Below are 19926 nucleotides of genomic sequence, written 5' to 3'. Positions count from 1 at the left end.
AAGGAGGCATCAACCTTCTCGCATGTTTTCTCTAGCTGAGTAAGGAAGAGCGGTGGAGAGCTTTAAGTGGCTTCACAGGACAATTGCGGGCTATCCCAAGTCTGAACTGTAAATCCTAATTATTCTGTGAAATGACCACCAAGATTCTGAACTGAAGTTTATCCAAAATAATACCAAGCATCAGCATTCCATTCATGTTCCATGAAATTGTTGTTTCTTGCTGGTATTGAAGTAGGAACTCGGCCAATAAATGGTGTGAGCAGGAGTGAGAGAAGCTAATGGTTTTACAGTCGGGTCCTGCTGCAGGCTGTTCCACTGTAATAGCTCAGACAATGCAATAGCATATGTAATCTTATCTATTATACTTATTTACTGGTGGAATTTCATTCGTTAAGCTAGTTCTGAAATGTGTCTTTATTATTCCCAAGCTGCACTGGTTACTGCAGTTTAGTCCGAGAATATCAAAAGGCGAACTTTGGTAATAAATCTATTTGAATTTTGAAGCTGGGAACACAGCCAGCTGTCTGTATGTGTTCAGTTTGTGATACATAATCAATAATTTCCTTCACAAAACAGATTCATTGACATACACCCATTATGTTTTTAAATTGGAGAGTAAGACATCCAAATATCTGCAAACAGCTGACAGAGCTCAAAGGCACACGGTTGAAGTGTGAATCTTCCACATGGTGTCAAACATGTCACTTGGTAGGGAAACTTCAGTTCAGTTTATTAAAATTTATTCAGGGGATATGGGGACCATTAGCAAGTACAACACTTATTCCTGTAAAATAGTGGTGAACTGACTGCTTAAAGCATTGCAGTCAGTGTCATGTAGAACCATAGAACATTACAGCACAGAAACAGGCCTTTTGGCCCTTCTTGGCTGTGCCAAACTATTTTTCTGTCTAGTCCCACTGACCTGCACCTGGCCCATATCCCTTCATACACCTCTCATCCATGTACCTGTCCAAGTTTTTCTTAAATGTTAAAAGTGAGCCCACATTTACCACTTCATCTAGCAGCTCATTCCACACTCCCACCACTCACTGTGTGAAGAAGCCCCCTAATGTTCCCTTTGAACTTTCCCCCTTCATCCTTAACCCATGTCCTCTGGTTTTTTTTCTCCCCTAGCCTCAGTGGAAAAAGCCTGCTTACATTCACTCTATCTATACCCATCATAATTTTATACACCTCTATCAAATCTCCCCTCATTCTTCTACGCTCCAGGGAATAAAGTCCTAACCTATTCAACCTTTCTCTGTAACTCAGTTTCTCAAGTCACGGCAACATCCATGTAAACCTTCTCTGCACTCTTTCAACCTTATTAATATCCTTCTTGTAATTTGGTGACCAAAACTGCACACAACACTCCAAGTTCGACCTCACCAATGCCTTATACAACCTCACCATAACATTCCAACTCTGGAATTTGCTGGACTTTAAATGTTCTGACTTTTCAACTCCGTCTTTCTGAAATTGCACGTCGTTGGCGTATCTTCTCCTTTCATTATGCTATCTGTTGATCGGCTAAGGCAGGAACAAAAGCAGTCTGAGGCTGTCCAAAAGTGATCAAACTTTTTACCTCCGCCCCCACGGGAGGCTGAACAATCACCTTACTCCATTTGCTGACCCGACTACCTACTATCCTCCTTGTAAATGAATGTAGTCATACTGTTGCCATACTCCTTGTAGATGAACGTAGTCATATTGGTGTTGTTTTGAGGAAGCTCTTGCACTACTTCAGGCAATTTTCTGCAATAAAGTGAGAATGCAGAGGTGGCACTTAGCTTTTCTTCCCACAGAAGCTGCGGGACCTGCTGAGAGGGTGAAACTATTTCTGCTTTTAATTCAAATTTCCACCATTTTCAGTTTTTAAAAACTTCTTACAGCAACATATTGCTTATGTCTATTTAGCGCACAGTTTAATATTACATTCACGTTTACAAGCAGCTCGGGAAATACAATTAACTTTTGAAAAGATACGTGTGAATGAGACTCATATACTTGGACACCCATGAATTCTCCTGCAGCTTAGGCTGAAATAACATCGTTGTTGCCCCAGTTATATAAAATATGCACCATATTCTCCTGTGGATCAGATATCATGAAGAGAATTTTTATTTAGTTTTTAAAAAATTTTATTAAAACATTTTCCCTAAACTATAGGGATGTGACAATAGTGGGGGAAAATGTTACACACATTTTTATTTTTTATTTATTTTTTATATTTTAATTAATTATGTTTCTTTATTTGCTCAATTTGTCTTCTGTTGCACAATGGTTGTTTTGTTTATGTACAATTTTAATAAATTTTATCAGTTTTCTTTATTTTTCTGGAAATGCAAGAAAATGAATCTCAAGGAAACATATATGGATAATATATGGTAACATATATATGCACTTTGATTATAAATTTATTTTGACTTTGATTCTGTCCCTATTTTCATTAGAAGAGAAAGGAGAGAATATTAGAGAGATGTTTTGGGATGTACCAGTGATAGAACCCATCACTTTTGTTCTTACACTTACAGACACTAACAGATTTGTCAGGAGACTTTTCCTGAGAAACTCTGGATATTCAGTGAGATCAAGACTGAGGCAGGTCAGTTCCTGCAGGGAAGGAGGCAGCTGATGTGTACTTTAGGGCTGGAAACGCCGGTGCAATGTAATTTCAGCTGTGGTTTCTGCTGCTACCTTCTTTCTGGCAAGCTGCATTGTTGTTTTAAAGGGAAGTCATCTTGGATCAACAAACAAGGCCACCAATACTTCTTGCAGTAGCTCATTCATTTTGTTAGATATTAAGCAGACCATTCAAGTACTCCATCACTTCATCCTTTCCTGTCTGCTTATTTATTTTGGTAGCAAATGGATTTTGGCAGTTATTTGCTACTTAAATAGCCTTCACAAAGACTGAAATAGACACGAAAATATTTGGCTATTACAGCTACAAATTATTTTTAGCCATCTGTGTGCTTGCTTGTCATTGATGGCCATATCCTTTTTCTATTTGTTCCTATCACTGCCTACAGTCTGTCAGGGGTCACTGAAGATCATTCAGACTATCCCTTTCATTGAAACTAATGGATCCATCTAGATCAGTTCTAGCTTGACTTGTGTGGTTTTGTCAGCAATCCCCTGTCTGGTAAATTATTCCAGTAGTTCATCACTCCTTCCATAATAATAACGATTCTTGGTATGCTTTCTGGATCAGTCAAAGGAACTACAATAGCTGTACCTCAAGGATCCAGCTCTAAACTTGTCTCTTACTCATTTGTCCTAGTGCTACCCACTGGTTGTCAAGCTTGAAATAATATTCCTTGTTCTGTTCCATTTACTTTCGTATGATTCTCCACATTGACCCCATTTCATTTGGTAACAGATCTATGCGGTTTCATAAAGGACATCTTGGACAATGTCAATGCTTTATACTTAAGTATCTCTAAGTAGGAAGTGGAGAGAGAATATTACATGTTTTTCTCATAGACAATGGATTCCAGTTAATTGGTCCATCAGTTAATCGGGGCATCTGTTTATTTGGGACAACTCTTACAGAACAAAAACGAATCCAGAAAATAGCCAGGATCCCCTTTGTTTATTTGGGACACTATGCCGCTTAATTTGGACAATGAGACTGGTACTGAACAATTTCTAATCAGTGTCAGTCACATGAATTTGTGTGGCTGCTAGACAGCATACCATGCTTAGATTGAACAGTTTTAAAATAGCAACAGTTGTGTTTGTTTGTGTTCAAAAAGTGTCACTGATAGTTGGTGGAAATAAGCAGTAAGGCAATTGAGAACTGTTTTGCTCACTGTAGTTTCGAGTATTCAGGCTCAGAGATGTCACAAACGGGTGGCAGTGAAAATGAAATGATTTCACTACTTCAAGTTAGGAACTACAGTACTATGCAAAAGTCTTAGGTATGTGTGTGTGTATGTGTATATAGCTAGTATATCGAAGACTTTTGCACAATACTGTATATATATTATGACTTTCCAGTTACCAAATACCACTTAATATTACTGAGCTAATACAAGGCTAAGTACTCTTATTTCTGTTTCCCAGTCACTTTCCTACTGTAACCAATATACAGTATTCTGCAACCCTAGCTATGTCAAAATTCCTCTGTCAAAAACTATTAGGAATTAATACTTTATATATGTACCTAAGACTTTTGCCCAGAACTGTACAAAGAATTTGAAGATATTAACAATCATCTTGAATGTTACAATGAAAATTAAGATTTGGAGGAGGCAATTTTCTAAAGCATTGTATGAAACTGTTCATTACCTGCACTAGGTGTGCCGACGTTGTTCAGTTACAGTCAAGCAAAAGAACATGGCAGTGTGTTGGTTGTACATCGTACCCAACGATGACAGTGAAACCTGTGTGGAAGAGCTTTTAAAGAAGCAAGGAAAGCTGTTGCACTGGGCCATTTCCACTCTCTACACCTCAGAAGTTCAGGTCCAGTGGCACGAGTAGTTGGCACAAAATGGGGTCTTCCTTGGTTGCAGAGATAACCATTACTACAACAGTGACTTATCATGCACTTTGTTCTTCGTGAAGCATTGTAGAACCATCTTCTGGCTGTTGGATCTTGCTGTTGATCTCATCCGCTCAGTCTGCTGAAGCCAACTTCATGTGCTAGGACAGGCATGTCTATTTCACTGGGCTATGAGGCCCGCCAGCCACCCTCACCTTGTTTAGCTCACCTGTCAAAGTGGTGTTGTTGCATGCAAACAGCTACTTGCATTCACAGGTGAGAGCTGAATATTCAGTGGGGAGCAAAGGTGATTGAACTGCCTCAGAATGGATACAAGATGTCTCTTCACTAGAAGTGCTACCCTTCTGTAGACACTCCATACACGTTGAATTCCTCTGTCAAAAACTATTAGGAATTAATACTTTATTTTATAGTACTGTTGTAGCATTGGAAGTGTTCTAATTTGTTCTTCATTTTATTTCAATATATAATAGGTTACTTATTAAAATGGAAGTTTGTCTTTTCTGAACATTTTTAACTATGTCCATGAAACCGGCTAATTGGGGCAATTGCTTAATTGAGCCAAAACACACTGGTCCTGATGTGTCCCAATTAATCAGAATCAACTGTATTTTAAAGTATAAAGTTTACTTGTATTGGAATTTACAACAGAGACATGTATCATCTTAGAATAAATGAAAATGGAAGTATGTAAATCCCAGCAAAACATAAACTGTGTTTCTAGGAGCTTGCTTTCTGCTAATTAGACACCGCATTCTATATTACACTTCAAAAGTGCTTGTAAACTATGAAATATTTTGATTGCAAAATGCTTTGAGAAGTCCAGATAATATGAATATATTTTTAATGTCTACATTCTCTTTTTTAAAAAAAAAATTTTTTATTGCATTTTTAAGTAGTTACAAAATAAAGTATGGAAAAACAATGTATATAACCCTTCCCCCCTCCCCTTATCCCCTCCCCCCCTAACTGCCCTATAGAAAAAAAAGAGAAAGAAAGAATGCCTGGTTGTTGGAAGATCTCCACATGCTCCATGGAATTCGTAATAACTTTAATATGTATATTTATTTCTTTCCCCAAATAACCAATTGTTTCATCTTCAGAACATTTATAGATTTAATCCTGTCTTTTGTAAATAAGGGCTCCAAATTTTCAGAAATGTTTCATATTTATCTCTTAAATTATACGTAATTTTTTCTAATGGAATACAACCATAAATTTCTTTCTTCCAAGAATCTATACTTAAATATGTATCCGATTTCCAAGTAACTGCAATAGCATTTTTGGCTACTGCCAGTGCAATTTTTATAAATTCTTTCTGGTATTTATTTAGTTTGAGTTTTGGTTTTATCCCTTCAATATCACCTAATAAGAGTAATATTGGATTATGAGGAAATTGTGTTCCTGTAATTTGTTCCAGTAAAAGTCTTAAATTTGTCCAAAAAGGTTGAATTTTAGAACAAGACCATGTAGAATGTAAAAAAGTACCAGTTTCCTGGTTACATCGGAAACACTGATCCGATAAGTTTGGACTTAATTTATTTATTTTTTGTGGTGTAATATATAATCGATGTAGGAAATTATACTGCACTAATCTTAACCGAACATTTATTGTATTTGTCATGCTATCAAGACATAGTCTTGACCAATTTGTTTCTTCAATTTTAATATTCAAATCATTTTCCCATTTTTGTCTTGACTTATGAACTCCTTGTTTAATTGCCTGTTTTTGAATCAAATTATACATACAAGATACAAATTTTTTCATATTTCCTTTTTGAATTAAAATTTCTATTTCTTTAGGTTTTGGCAATAACATTGTTTGACCTAATTTTTCTCTTAAATAAGCCCTTAATTGAAAGTAACAAAATAAAGTATTATTTGATACTTTATATTTATTCTTTAATTGATCAAATGACATTAATATACCTCCTTCAAAACAATTCCCTATATATCTAATCCCTTTTTGAATCCAATTATATAAAAGTTGATTGTCCATTGTGAAAGGAATAAGTCTATTTTGAATTAAAGATCTCTTTGCTAATAAAGATTTTTTTGTCTCATCATCAACATTTATCTTATTCCATAAATCAATCAAATGTTTTAATATAGGAGATTCTTTCTTTTCCCGTATCCATTTAGATTCCCATTTGTAAATAAAATCTTCTGGTACGTTTTCTCCTATTTTATCTAGTTCTATTCTAACCCATGCCGGTTTATCTTTCTCGAAAAAAGATGCAATAAATCTAAGTTGATTTGCTTTATAATAATTCTTAAAATTTGGAAGTTGTAATCCTCCTAGATCAAATTTCCATGTCAATTTTTCCAACGATATTCTTGACATCTTACCTTTCCAGAGAAATTTCCTCACATATTTGTTTAACTCTTGAAAAAACTTCTGGGGTAATTGTATTGGTAATGATTGAAATAAATATTGTAGTCTAGGGAATATATTCATTTTTATAGTATTTACTCTACCTACTAATGTTATTGGTAATGCCATCCATTTATCAAGATCTTCCTGAATTTTTTTCAAAAGTGGTAAATAATTTAATTTGTATAAGTTTTTTATGTCGTTATCAACTCTTATACCTAAATATAATGTCTACATTCTCATGGTGAAGGCATAAGTTCAGAGCAACAGTCTTTGGGAGTAAGTAAACTCTGGAAAATTCCTTTCCAACACTAGTAGGCAACCTGATGATCTCCCAAGGAGTTCTTTCAGTTACCACTGTTAACTCTATACCATCTGCAACTCTTAATTTTTGTTTGCAGTCGTTTGTCCCTTTCCCTTTGAACATCTACAATGAATCCACAATGTAATAGAATCTACTTTGAAGACTGAAGACTTCTCAAACACTATGTGTACCCAAGCAGCCAATCTACCTCTGCTTTCACGACTTGTACCAGTGCCCAGATCTTCCCTGTTAATCTGTGTCTCCAATTAAATTCTAATCCTTACATTATTTTGGATACTTATTTTATACTTTTTGATATTTAGGCATGACTAGTGAAATAAAAACCTGCTCTATATGGGAAAGAATGGCCAAGGTGTGTTTTGTCAACACTTTCCAAAACCTTGAAACTTTCATTATGTCTCCAGAATCTATCAAGTCTGTGTTAATTTCATAAATAAGAAAGCTCTCTATTTTGTTCATCACTGTATGTCTCAGGATGTCAAGTTGTGCATGAGAAATATTGAATTATTTTGAAATGCGTTTACTCTTCATATATATGTAATGCTGGGTGTGAACAATAGCTTTCGTTTTAAGGATTCTATCTATCATTCTAACAATGACTAACTCCTCTCTGGGTGAGAAAAGTTAGATATTATAACTAAGGTGTCCAAGGCCAATCAAATGCCAATAAGATCACAATTAAATTTAATTACAGCATAAGATCTTCAGTTTCCTCCCACATTCCAAAAAACATACAGGTTAGTAGGTTAATTGGTCACATAGGTGTAATTGGACAGTACGGCTAACATTTATATCAGTTATTATATAAAAAATACATAAACAGTGCAAGAAAGGAATAGCGAAGTTGTGTTCATGGACCGTTTAGAAATCTGAAGGTAGAGCAGATAAAACTGTTCCTAAAACATTGAGTGTGGGTCTTCAGGCTCCTGTACCTCCTCCCTGGGGATACTATTGAGGAGAGGGCATATCCCGAGTGGTGAATGTCCTTTAATGATGGATGCATCATTCTGAGGCACTGACTTTTGAAGACGTCCTTAACGCTGGGAGGCTTGAGTCTATGATGGAGCTGGCTGAGCTTATGAGCCTCTGCAGTCTCTTTTAACCCTGTACATTGGAGACTCCACTCCAGACAGTGATGCAACCAGTTAGATTACTCTCCACACCTGTAGAAATTTGCTGTCTTCTCAAATTCAGCTTCAGGTTTATTTATCACATGTGCATCTAAACAATACAGTGAAATGTGTTGTCTGTGTTCACAACCGATACACCCAATGACGTGTTTGGGACCGGTGCAAGTGTTGCTACATATTCTGGCTCCTAATGAAGCATAACTGCTGATATGTCTTCTTTGTATCAATGTGTTGGGACCAGGTGATAACCTTTGAAACAGTGATACCCAGGAAACTGAAGCTGCTCGCTCTGTCCACAGATGAAATGAGGACTGGGGTGCATTCTCCAGACTTTCCCTTCCTGAGGTCCACAATCTTTTCTTGCATCTTGCTGACATTGAATGCATCATGAAACCACCTGATCTAACTCACCTTGTTGCATCTGAGATTCTGCCAACAACAGTGGTGTAATCGGCAAATTTATAGATGGTGTTTGAGCTGTCCTTACCACATAATCATGGGTGTAGAGAGAGTGGGCTAAACACATATCCTTGAGGTGTGCCTGTTTTGATTGCTAGTGAGATGTTTTTTTTCCCAATCTGCACTGACTGTGATCTCCTGACAAGGTCAAGCATCCAGTTGCAGAAGGAGCTGTAGATGGCCAGGTATTGAAACTTATCACTGAGGGATAATGGTGTTGTATATGAAGCTGTGCTTGATAGCCTAACATAGGTATTCCTTTTTCCAGGTGGTCCAATGAAGAGCATCTGCTGTAGACCTGGTTTGCTAGTAGGCATAGTGCAGCAGGTCTAGGTCCTTGCTCAGGCAGGAGTTAATTCTTGCCGACACCAACTTCTCAAAGCATTTCATCACAGTAGATGTGAGTGCCACCGGGTGATAGTTGTTGGGCATCTCATTCTGCTCTTCTTGGGTACTAGTATGATTGAAGCAGGTAGGAACTTCTGACTGCAGCAGTGAGGGCTTTATGATGTCTTTGAACATTCCGGCCAGTTAGTCAGCACAGGTTTTCAGTTTGCTGTCATGTATGCCATTTGGGGCCTGGCCCCTTGTGAGGGTTCAGCCTCTTGAAGGCTGTTTGGATGTTGGCCTCCAACACAGACGTTGCAGGCTCCTTTGCATAACAACAATTTTACTAAATAAAGTTCTTTTTTCCAGGCCTGAGAGCAAGCAAAGACCCAAGGTTTGATCGACTTAAGTCCCCGGCCAAATTGGAAAAGTCGGGTGCAGGCTGAAACAAGGTGGTGGGGCCTGGGCTGAAAAGCGTATTAAAGCGACAAGGTTTTAGTCTGAGAGTTTTGATGATTTTAGCACCGGGCCAGATTGAAAAGGTCAGGGTGTTAAGGCAGGAGGTGAGGAGGTGGGCCAGTTTATCTGGCTGCTTAGCGAGTTTTACTCATCTGTGCACTGAACTGAGGCTGTGACCTGCAACTAATGGATTCCTGGATCAGCTGCCGTGATGACTGGCTTTGTGGCTGTGGACTCACTTTCATGAACTTCAGTTCTGAATATTGCAATACGTACAATATGCTTTGACCACACCATCTGCAGTGCACTTTGTGTTTATGAGTTCTGAATATTATTTACTTACCTTCATTGTTTGCACGATTTGTTTTCTTTTTCTGCACGTTGGATATTTGACAGTCTTTTTAAAAATGGGTTCTATTGGGTTTGTTTCGTGGCTGCCCATAAGGAGACAAATCTCAAGTGTGTATATAGTATACATACATTGGTAATAAATATACTTATAACTTTGAAGCACAAAAATATCCATGGTGGTCTGAAGTTGTCAAAAACAAGTCTCTATGTTTAGCTTAAATTAAATCTGGAATGTAATGGGCAAGTCCTGCAGTATCCTTGTCAACATTGAATTTCCCCCGCCCTCAGCTCTAGCACAGACCTCACCTTTTCTCTCTTTTCCAGTCCACTTTTCACATTTTAAAGCTTGTTTTGCTCTAAATTTGCCAGGTTTTGATGAAAGGTTGCCTGGGCTTCCTCAAATTGCTGTTGTTTTATTCCAATATAAGCTGTCCGTCTTCCAGCTGGAACACGCAAGCGAGACCTCACTGGGATGATTTTCATAAGTCAGGGACGCACTTGTGAAATTAGCTTCCGTTTTTCACAATAGCAGCGACAAAGCAAAGTCGAATGAGGTGATTTTATACATGGTCGTAGAAATGAAGAATTAATTTGGCTATAGAACAAACTGGAGACACGGAGAATCAGCATAAAGTAAACAAGTAGCCATAAGCAAGCCATGAACCTCCAATATTCATTTGCCCAGTTACGCTTTTCCTGGCTATAATCCTGTGGTTGTTTTAATATTTTTTTCCTTTTAAGCAATTGCTTAGTCTTTGGCATCCCTTAATTTTCCACTTCATGTATTTATGTCAGCAGGCTCTATGAATTTTCATTAAGTAATCACAAAGTTTCATTAAATTTCTTCAAAACAGTGGAGGTAGAAACAGATAGGAAGTGAAGGAATGATATCTCCTCCATTTCCCAAACATTTGCCCTCACCCCTCCTTTCTGCCACCTTAACAGGGATAGAATTCCTCTTGCCCTTCCCTGCCACTCCATGTTCTCCTCAACCTGCACATCATTCTCGCCCACTGCTACAGGATCTTACCACCAAACATATCTTTACCTCCCTGCACAGGTTGCTTTCTCTGCGATTCCCTTATCCATTCAATTCCGCCACACTGATCTCCTTCCTGGTACCTACCTCTGCAAGTGGAGAAAGTGCTGTATCGGCCCATTCACCTCCTCCCTCACCTCCAATCAGGGCCTCGAACAGTCCTTCCAGGTGAGGCAACACTTCACTTGTGAATCTCTCTGGGTTATCTACTGTATTCGGTGCTCCCAATGTGGCCTTCTTTACATTGGTGAGCCCCATCGTAGAAAGATCAACTGCTTTGCTCAGCACCTTCACTCTGTCTGTGACAAGGAAATTTTCAGGTGGCCCATCATTTTAATTCCAATCCCCATTCCCATTTCAACATGTCGGTCCATGGTCTTCTACTGCCATGATGAGATCTCCCTCAGGTTGGAGGAGCAACACCTTGTATTCAATCTGGATAGTCACCAACCTGATGGCATGAACATCAATTTCTCTAACCTCTGGTAATTTTCCCCCTCTCTCCCTTCTCTCCTTTTCTATTCCCCATCTTGAAACTCTTTTACTTCTTCTCATCTATCACCTCCCTCTGCGGTCCCTCCTTCTTCCCTTTCTTCCATCGTCTTCTCTCCTCTCCCATCAGACTTTTCCTCTTCAGCTCTTTACCTCTTTACCTCTTCAGCTCTTTCAGCTTCTCACTTCACTCACCCCCCCCCCCCCCCCCATGGCCAACTTCCTTCCCCCTCATCTGGTTTCTCATATTTCCTTCCCCTTCTCCCACCTTCTCCCACCTTCTTATTCTGGCTTCTTCCCCTTTCATTTCCTTGTCCTGAATCGTTGACTGTTTATTTCCCTCCCTACATGCTGCTTGACCTGCTCATTTCCTCCAGCATTTTGTGTGTGTGTGTGTGTGTTACACCTTCTTCCGGGATCAAGCCTGATAATCCAGATCTTGTTCTGTTGTTTGTTGCCAATGAGCTGCAAGCACTAGATGGCGCTCCACTGCTGTTGGAAAAAAGTGCTAGTTTCCACATCTCGCTGGCCTGTTGCTCAATGGTGGCCCTGCAGAGGTGAAAGATAAATCTGGTATGGCCTGGTTGGTTTCATGCTTTGCTTTATAGTTTGAGGAAAGTTGGTCTGTCACCAAAGACTCCTGCAAGTTTCTACCGAGCCATTCTTACGGGTTCCCTGGTGTCATGGATTATTGATTACCTGACTGACAGACCACAGTACGTACGCTTGCAACACTGTGTGTCAGACAGAGACAGCACTGGGGCTCCACAGGGGACTGTCCTGTTTCCTTTCTCTTCACCATCTACACCTCGGACTTCAACTACAACACAGAGTCTTGCCATCTTCAGAAGTTTTCTGATGACTCTGCCATAGTTGGATGCATCAGCAAGGGAGATGAGGCTGAGTACAGGGCTATGGTGGGAAACTTTGTCACATGGTGCGAGCAGAATCATCTGCAGCTTAATGTGAAAAAGACAAAGGAGCTGGTGGTGGACCTGAGGAGGGCTAAGGCACCGGTGACCCCTGTTTCCATCCAAGGGGTCAGTGTGGACATGGTGGAGGATTACAAATACCTGGGGATACAAATGGACAATAAACTGGACTCGTCAAAGAACACTGAGGCTGTCTACAAGAAGGGTCAGAGCCGTCTCTATTTCCTGAGGAGACTGAGGTCCTTTAACATCTGCCAGACAATGCTGAAGATGTTCTATGAGGCTGTGGTGGCCAGTGCTATCATGTTTGCTGTTGTGTGCTGGGGCAGTAGGCTGAGGGTAGCAGACACCAACAGAATCAACAAACTCATTCGTAAGGCCATTGATGTTGTGGGGGTGGAACTGGACTCTCTGACGGTGGTGTCTGAAAAGAGGATGCTGTCCAAGTTGCATGCCATCTTGGACAATGACTCCCATCCACTCCATAATGTACTGGTTAGGCACAGGAGTACATTCAGCCAGAGACTCATTCCACCAAGATGTAACACTGAGCGTCATAGGAAGCCATTCCTACCTGTGGTCATCAAACTTTACAACTCCTCCCTCGGAGTGTCAGACACCCTGAGCCAATAGGCTGGTCCTGGACTTATTTCCACTTGGCATGATTAACTTATTATTATTTAATTATTTGTGGTTTTATATTGCTATATTGCTTCACTATTCTTGGTTGGTGCGACTGTAACGAAACCCAATTTCCCTCGGGATCAATAAAGTATGTCTGTCTGTTAATGCACGGGAATGAAAGAGGCCACAGAGGGTGTAGTTTCAGGCAGCTCCATCATGGACACAAGTTTTCACACCATTGAGAACATTTTCAAATGGAAAGTGGCATCCATCATTAAGGACCCTCAGCCTCCAGGACATGCTCTCTACCATCAGGAGCATGAACACTGACACTCAGTGTTTTAGGAATAGCTTCTTCCCTTCTGCCTTCAGATTTCCGGTTGGTCCATAAGCAATACTTCACTACTGTAGTCCTCTTTTGCAGTATTTTTTGTTATTTATTTAGAGATACAGCGCGGAATTGGCCCTTCCGACCCAACGAGCCGCACCACAGTGTACGAGGAAACCAGAGCATCTTGAGGAACCCCACACACTCACAGGAAGGCCGTGCAAACTTCTTACACCAGGTTAATACTCAGTGCAGAGGTTTGAGAATTTAAATTCATTTGAAGGAATGTTATCAGGAAAAGAAATAGTCAAATTTATCAAGAAAGGAAATTTGCTATCCTCTGCTGGTCTGGTTCATATTTTGCTGCATTTGTACATTATGTGATTGACATTAATTTCAGCTCTGAAATGGCCTCATATACCACCCAGCTGAACTGCTCGGTAACCAGATGGACAATGAATTCCAACTATGCCAGTAACACTTGCATCCTGAGAAAGATTTATGAAGTGAAATTACCTGATACTTTAAATGTGCAATAATATCATCCCCTGAGGGAACTGAAAAGATTTTTTTTTAAAATTGCAGCAAGAAGCTGAATCAGAATCTATAGTTTCTACTAAATGCATTTTTACTTTATGTAAAGGAGTTGAATAAGCACAGAAACTCACTGTCAAAGCTGTGCTGCCATGTTCAAAGTAACCTTTGGGAACAATGATCCTGGGACCAGCGGGGCAATTTCTAATGTTATACTGAGCTACTATGTGGAATGCTCATCAATACGTCCAAATTATGCAAGGATATTTGCATTTTTAAATCCAAGTGCTTTATAGCTACACATTTTTATTTGTTATTTAAAATAAAAAATGTGCTAAAGAGGAAATAAAACAGAAGTTACTGGGGATATTTCAGACTACAACATCTAGAGCTTCGCACTCTTCAACCGACTGAGTGGATTGTTTTCAGTTAATACTGAAGGAAAGAGGGATACGTGGTGGTTGACTCAGATTCGATGAGTTGAAGGCTCTGTTTCTGTGCTTTATGACTCTGTGTCTCTTTGATTGTTGGTGCAATTTTGGAAGCTGAAGACATAATAAAGGAATTTTAATGATTTCAATAAATTCAACACCTTGTTAAAAGTGTTATGTTTTGGAATTCGTGATTATGCATGAGGTAGAGGTTAACTGCTAGTCACCTCGCATGCTCATTTGGAATAATGAGCTTCCGAATGTTCAGCTTTTTTTTAACCTTAGTGACTCTGGATTAATTATCATACATTATTTAATGGTGCCATACTGCAATCAAAACACAACAATCTTGCGCTGTTGATTCACAAATGCCCTGAGCTACCTTCATTAATCAATTCCCTTGGCATACGCCTAGGCTGTAACAGGAGTCAGAATAATATAACCACGTTGATTTATGTACATATAAGGCTATTAAAACCACAATTTACGTCTTTAGGAGTGTATATCATCTTGAAAATTAATCCTTGTGCAACTGCTAGAAATGTAAACAGTGTATTATTTTGTATTTCAGCAAACTCATTAACAATCCACAAAAATTGATACCATTGTTAGTATGTTATTTCTACAGTTGCCAATAAATTAAATACATGTGATTATTGCAAAGTTAATTAAAAATATCTTAATTGAATACAGTCATTAAAAATAAAGAGAACTTGACCTGGATTATCTGTCAGTAGAAAACAACAACACTTTCTGCATTTGTGAGTATTGCCATTTAGAACTTCCCACCTAGAGAGGGGCAGTAGGAGGCTGCAGAAGTCCTATCCACCAATAAAATTTGACAAGTTTTTAAGCAATAGATGTATCTTGGAGGATGTTCAAGATACAGTGAATATTTCCGAATGTTACCAATATTCAGGTGTAATCAAATGTAACTGTATTGAAACCATTAGAAGTTAAGTTATTAGAAATTTTAAGCATAAAATAAAATATATTTAAGTATACTTATTTTTTTCAAAAATGATACTTAATGACATTCTACAAATAAACTCTTCCTGGGCTTCCAGCCAGGTAGAGGTATCAATTTTAACTGACACTTCGATGACAAACTCTGCCACCTACACCAGGGATGATGCCTGGGCGTGTCTAGTCCAGATATATTTATACCCCTGTTGTCCTCCCCCCCCCCCCCCCACCGGATTGGTGAGTCATCATCCAATCAGGTTTTTGCTGTTCCACCTTGTTTACAATGACATTCTAGTATTAATGTTGTGGTTCAAATCACCACTGTCCCACAACAATTTTTTAAATATCTTGCCTGCTCTATTTCCCAGCATTATATTTAGGTAATTTAATTTTGAAGATACTGAAACATAGAAAATCTACAGCACCTTACAGGCCCTTCAGCCCACAATGTTGTGCTGACCATGTAACCTACTCTAGAAGCTGCCTAGAATTTCCTTACCGCATAGCCCTCTATTTTTCTAAGCTCCATGTATCTATCTAAGAGTCTCTTAAAAGACCCCGTTGTATCCGCCTCTGCCACATTTGCTGGCAGTGCATTCCATGCATGCATCACTCTGTAAAAAAAATTACCTCTGATATCCCCCTTGTACCTACCTCCAAGTACCTTAAAGCCATGCCCCCTTATGTTAGCCACTTCCACCCTGGGGAAAAAAGCCTCTGGATATCCACATGATTCAAATCTCTGATCATCTTATACACCTCTATCAGGTTATCTCTCATCCTCTGTTGTTCCAAGGAGAAAATGCCAAGTTCACTCAACCTATTCTCATAAGGCACACTCTCCAATCCAGGCAATATCTTTGTAAATCTCCTCTGCACTCTCGCTATAGTTAATCAAAAATGGTAAAAGTCGTCAAGTAAAATGAAGGGTCTCAATCTGAAACAACCATTGTCTGTTTGCCTCCACAGATGCTTGACCCGCTGAGTTCCCTATATATTTTGTTTGGTGCTCCATCTTTGAGCAACTGCAGTCTCTTGATTCTCCAAAAATCATCAAAATTTGCTTTCAACGGACACTTTAGCACTTTCACCAGACTCTACGCTCTTATATGGTTGAAATCTGAATCTGCTAGATTAAATCCTGCTGACATAAATCTATTTGCTGATGGGTAGGAGTGTACAATCAGATGCTCAGAGAAGCTTTCTGGAGAAGGGAACCTTCTCCACTCTGCATGAAAACTTCCAAACATCCAAACAACTTTGACTTGGGAAGAGCCCATTGCTTACATATCAAGGTAACTGGAGATCGGCAACATTTATTTGTCTTATTAACAACAGCAACATCTAAGAATTAATTAAAATGTTTAATAAATAAAATCTTTTAGTACAAACGTTTGTAGTTTAACAGTTCCTGGAATACAAAAATGTTTGTAAACATCTCTATCATTACAATTTGGAATATCCTGTTTAAGTATTTAAACAAGTATTCAAAAAAGGGCATGAGGGAAATTTTGCACAGTTAGTGTTTACTGCCAAGAGTGAATCACAAAGCATAATGATGGCAGAAAATACAATTTCTCAGTTCTGAGGAGAACAGGACAAATATCCAGAAGGAAAGGATATACAGGTCCATGGGGAGAAGACAGGGATTAATCTCCTGAGAGATCCTGCACAAAATTGACGTGCTACATGATATTTATTTGTGTTGTGATCATGAATGATTTTGTGAAAAAATGATCAAATTGATCAGGCTTCCATGCAGTTCTTAGTATTTTTTGTCAAGTGAATTTGATAACAATATACGTTTACTCAGGGTATCACAAACACAAAAGAGAGTCTACAGATGCTGAAAATCCAGAGAACCACACATACAAAATGCTAGAGGAACTCAGCAGGTCAGACACTATCTATGGAAGCGAATAAACAGGCAATGTTTTGGGCCAAGACACTTCATCAGAGCTGGAAATGAAGGGGGAAGAAGCCCGAATAAGGAGGCGATGGGAAACCCATTGTAAATTTGGAAACTGTTTTACTGCTTCATCTGCGATAAGCAGGATTTCCTGGTGGTCAACCATTTCAATTCCAATATCCATTCCCATTCTGACATATCGGTCCATGGCCTCCCCTACTGCCATGATGAAGCCACTCTCAGGTTGGAAGAGCAACACCTCATGTTCTGTTTGGATAGCCTCAAATCTGATGGCATGAACTTTGATTTCTCTAATGGGTGATAATTTTTCCCCTTCCCCTTTCGTTGATTTCCCAGTTGGGCTCCCCTCTTACCTCTTATCTTCTCCTCACCCACCTATTACCTCCATTTGGTGCACTTTCTCCTTCCCTTTCTCCCATAGTTGACTCTCCTCTCCAATCAGATTCCTTCTTCTTCAGTCCTTTACATTTTCTACCTATTGCCTCCCAGCTTCATACTTCATAGCCCTCCCCCACCCACCTGGCTTAACCTATCACTTTCTAGCTTGTATTCCATCCCCTCTCTCATTTTATTCTCATTTTTCCATCCCTCTCTCTTTTTATTCTGTCGTCTTCCCCCTTCCTTTCCATTCCCGATGAAGCGTCTTGGCCCCAAAACATCAAATGTTCATTAATTTCAATCGATGCTGCTTGACCGGCTGAGTTCCTCCAGTATTTTGTATGTGCTTACCCAGGATAATCATTTTTTAATTTAGAAAAAAAATAACTGGTTTTCCTCAGAAGTTGGTTTCTTCCTGTCTAATTATAACTCATTTACCATGGAGGTGGGGAATAGGTCTGGATTCTTGAATCCGTTCTGATTTAAAACTACAAGCAGATAGACTGTAAATGGTATGCTTGATTCTAATCCAAGGGGGAAAAATTAGGGAAAATTGCAACTTAATTTTATCAAGTGTTAGGGTTAGTGCTTTGCTCTGGGTGCTAGATGTGGGAATCCTGGAAATCCTCCAGCCTCCCAGATGGCCACCTCTGCACCAGGTGCACCGAGATGCAGCTCCTGAGAGACCGTGTTAGGGATCTGGAGCTGCAGCTTGATGACCTACTGCTTATTAGGGAAAGTGAACAGGAGATAGAGAGGAGCTACAGGGAGTTGGTCACCCGGAGGCTGCAGGAGTTAGATTAGTGGGTGGCGGTCAGGGAAGGGAAGGGAAGAGCTCAGATAGTGGAGAGCACCCCTGTGGCCATCCCCCTCAGTAATCGTTATCTCGTTTTGGATGCTGTTGACGGGGGACGACCATGGCGATTGGGTCTCTGGCACTGAGCCTGGTTCCATGGAGCAGAAGGGAAAGAGGAAGATGAGGAATGCGTTAGTCATAAGGGATTTCATAGTGGGGGGAACAGATAGGAGATTCTGCCAGCCTGATAGAGATACTTGCATGGTGTGTTGCCAAGGTATGCGATGTCTCAGACTGGGTGTAGAGTATTCTGAAGGGAGAGGGTGAACAGCCAGAATCCTTGGTACGCGTTGGCACCAATGACTTAGGTAGAAAAAGGGAGGAGGTCTTGAAGAGAGAATTCAGGGAGTTAGGTAGGAAGCTGAAAGGCAGAACCTCTAGAGTAGTAATCTCAAGATTGCTGCCTGTGCCACATGCTAATGAGTACAAGAAAGCAGCCAGTAAGTGAGTGGGCCAGTGAAGGAGTGGAGATTTGAGGCTTTGACTCAAGAGATTCTGGCAGTTTTGGCAGTTGGACTGTGCAATCAAGTCAATCAAGGTTTGAATAGCTCAGCAGAAAGCCGTTGATTAGACAATCAAGATTTGAATAGCTCAGACTCAGCAGAAAGCAGCTGATTGGGCAATTGAGGTCAGGTGACCAAGCAGTTTGAAAAGCTCAAACAATTAAATAGAGGGTTACCTCTAGCGGAGTGGCCAGTGAGTGAGTGGGCCAGTGAAGGAGTGGAGACTTGAGACTTTGACACGAGAGGCTTCGATGAGAAGAGGCTGAGGATGAGTTTCACTCCAAGTGAGGTAAGGCCGGGTAAGTTCCTTTCAAAGGAGAAAGTTTCAAAAGTTGAGGCAAGTATTGGGTAGGTCATGGAAGCTGAGATCAGCCCTGTGGTTTGTTCATCCTGCAGCATGTGGGAAATCAGGGATACTTCCAGTGTCCCTGACAACTATGTGTGCAGGTAGTGTGTCCAATTGCAGCTTCTGGCAGACCGCATTGAGCATCTGGAGCTGCGATTGGATTCATACTGGAGCATCCACGATGCTGAGAAAGTCGTGGATAGCACGTTCAGTGAGTTGGCCACACCGCAGGTAAAGGCTACACAAGCAGAAAGGGAAGGGGTGGCCACTAGACAGTGTAGCAGTAGGCAGGTAGTGCAGCAGCCCCCTGAGGTCATCTCCCTCCTAAACAGATATACTGTTTTGGATACTGTTGGGGGAGATGTCTCATCAGGGGAAGGCAGCAGCAGCCGAGTTCATTGCACCATGGGCGGCTCTGTGGGACAGGAGGGAAGGAAAAGGAGTGGGAGAGCTATAGTGATAGGGGATTTGATTGTAAGGGGAATAGATAGGCATTTCTGCGACCACAAACGAGACTCCAGGATGGTATGTTGCCTCCCTGGTGCAAGGTCAAGGATGTCTCTGAGACATTCTAGAATGGGAGGGTGAACAGCTAGTGGTCGTGGTGCACATAGGTACCAACGATATAGGTAAAA

The sequence above is a fragment of the Hypanus sabinus genome, chromosome 14, assembly GCF_030144855.1.
Source record: "Hypanus sabinus isolate sHypSab1 chromosome 14, sHypSab1.hap1, whole genome shotgun sequence".
NCBI classification, from domain to species: Eukaryota; Metazoa; Chordata; class Chondrichthyes; order Myliobatiformes; family Dasyatidae; genus Hypanus; species Hypanus sabinus.
Note: the sequence above shows the minus strand (reverse complement) of the source record.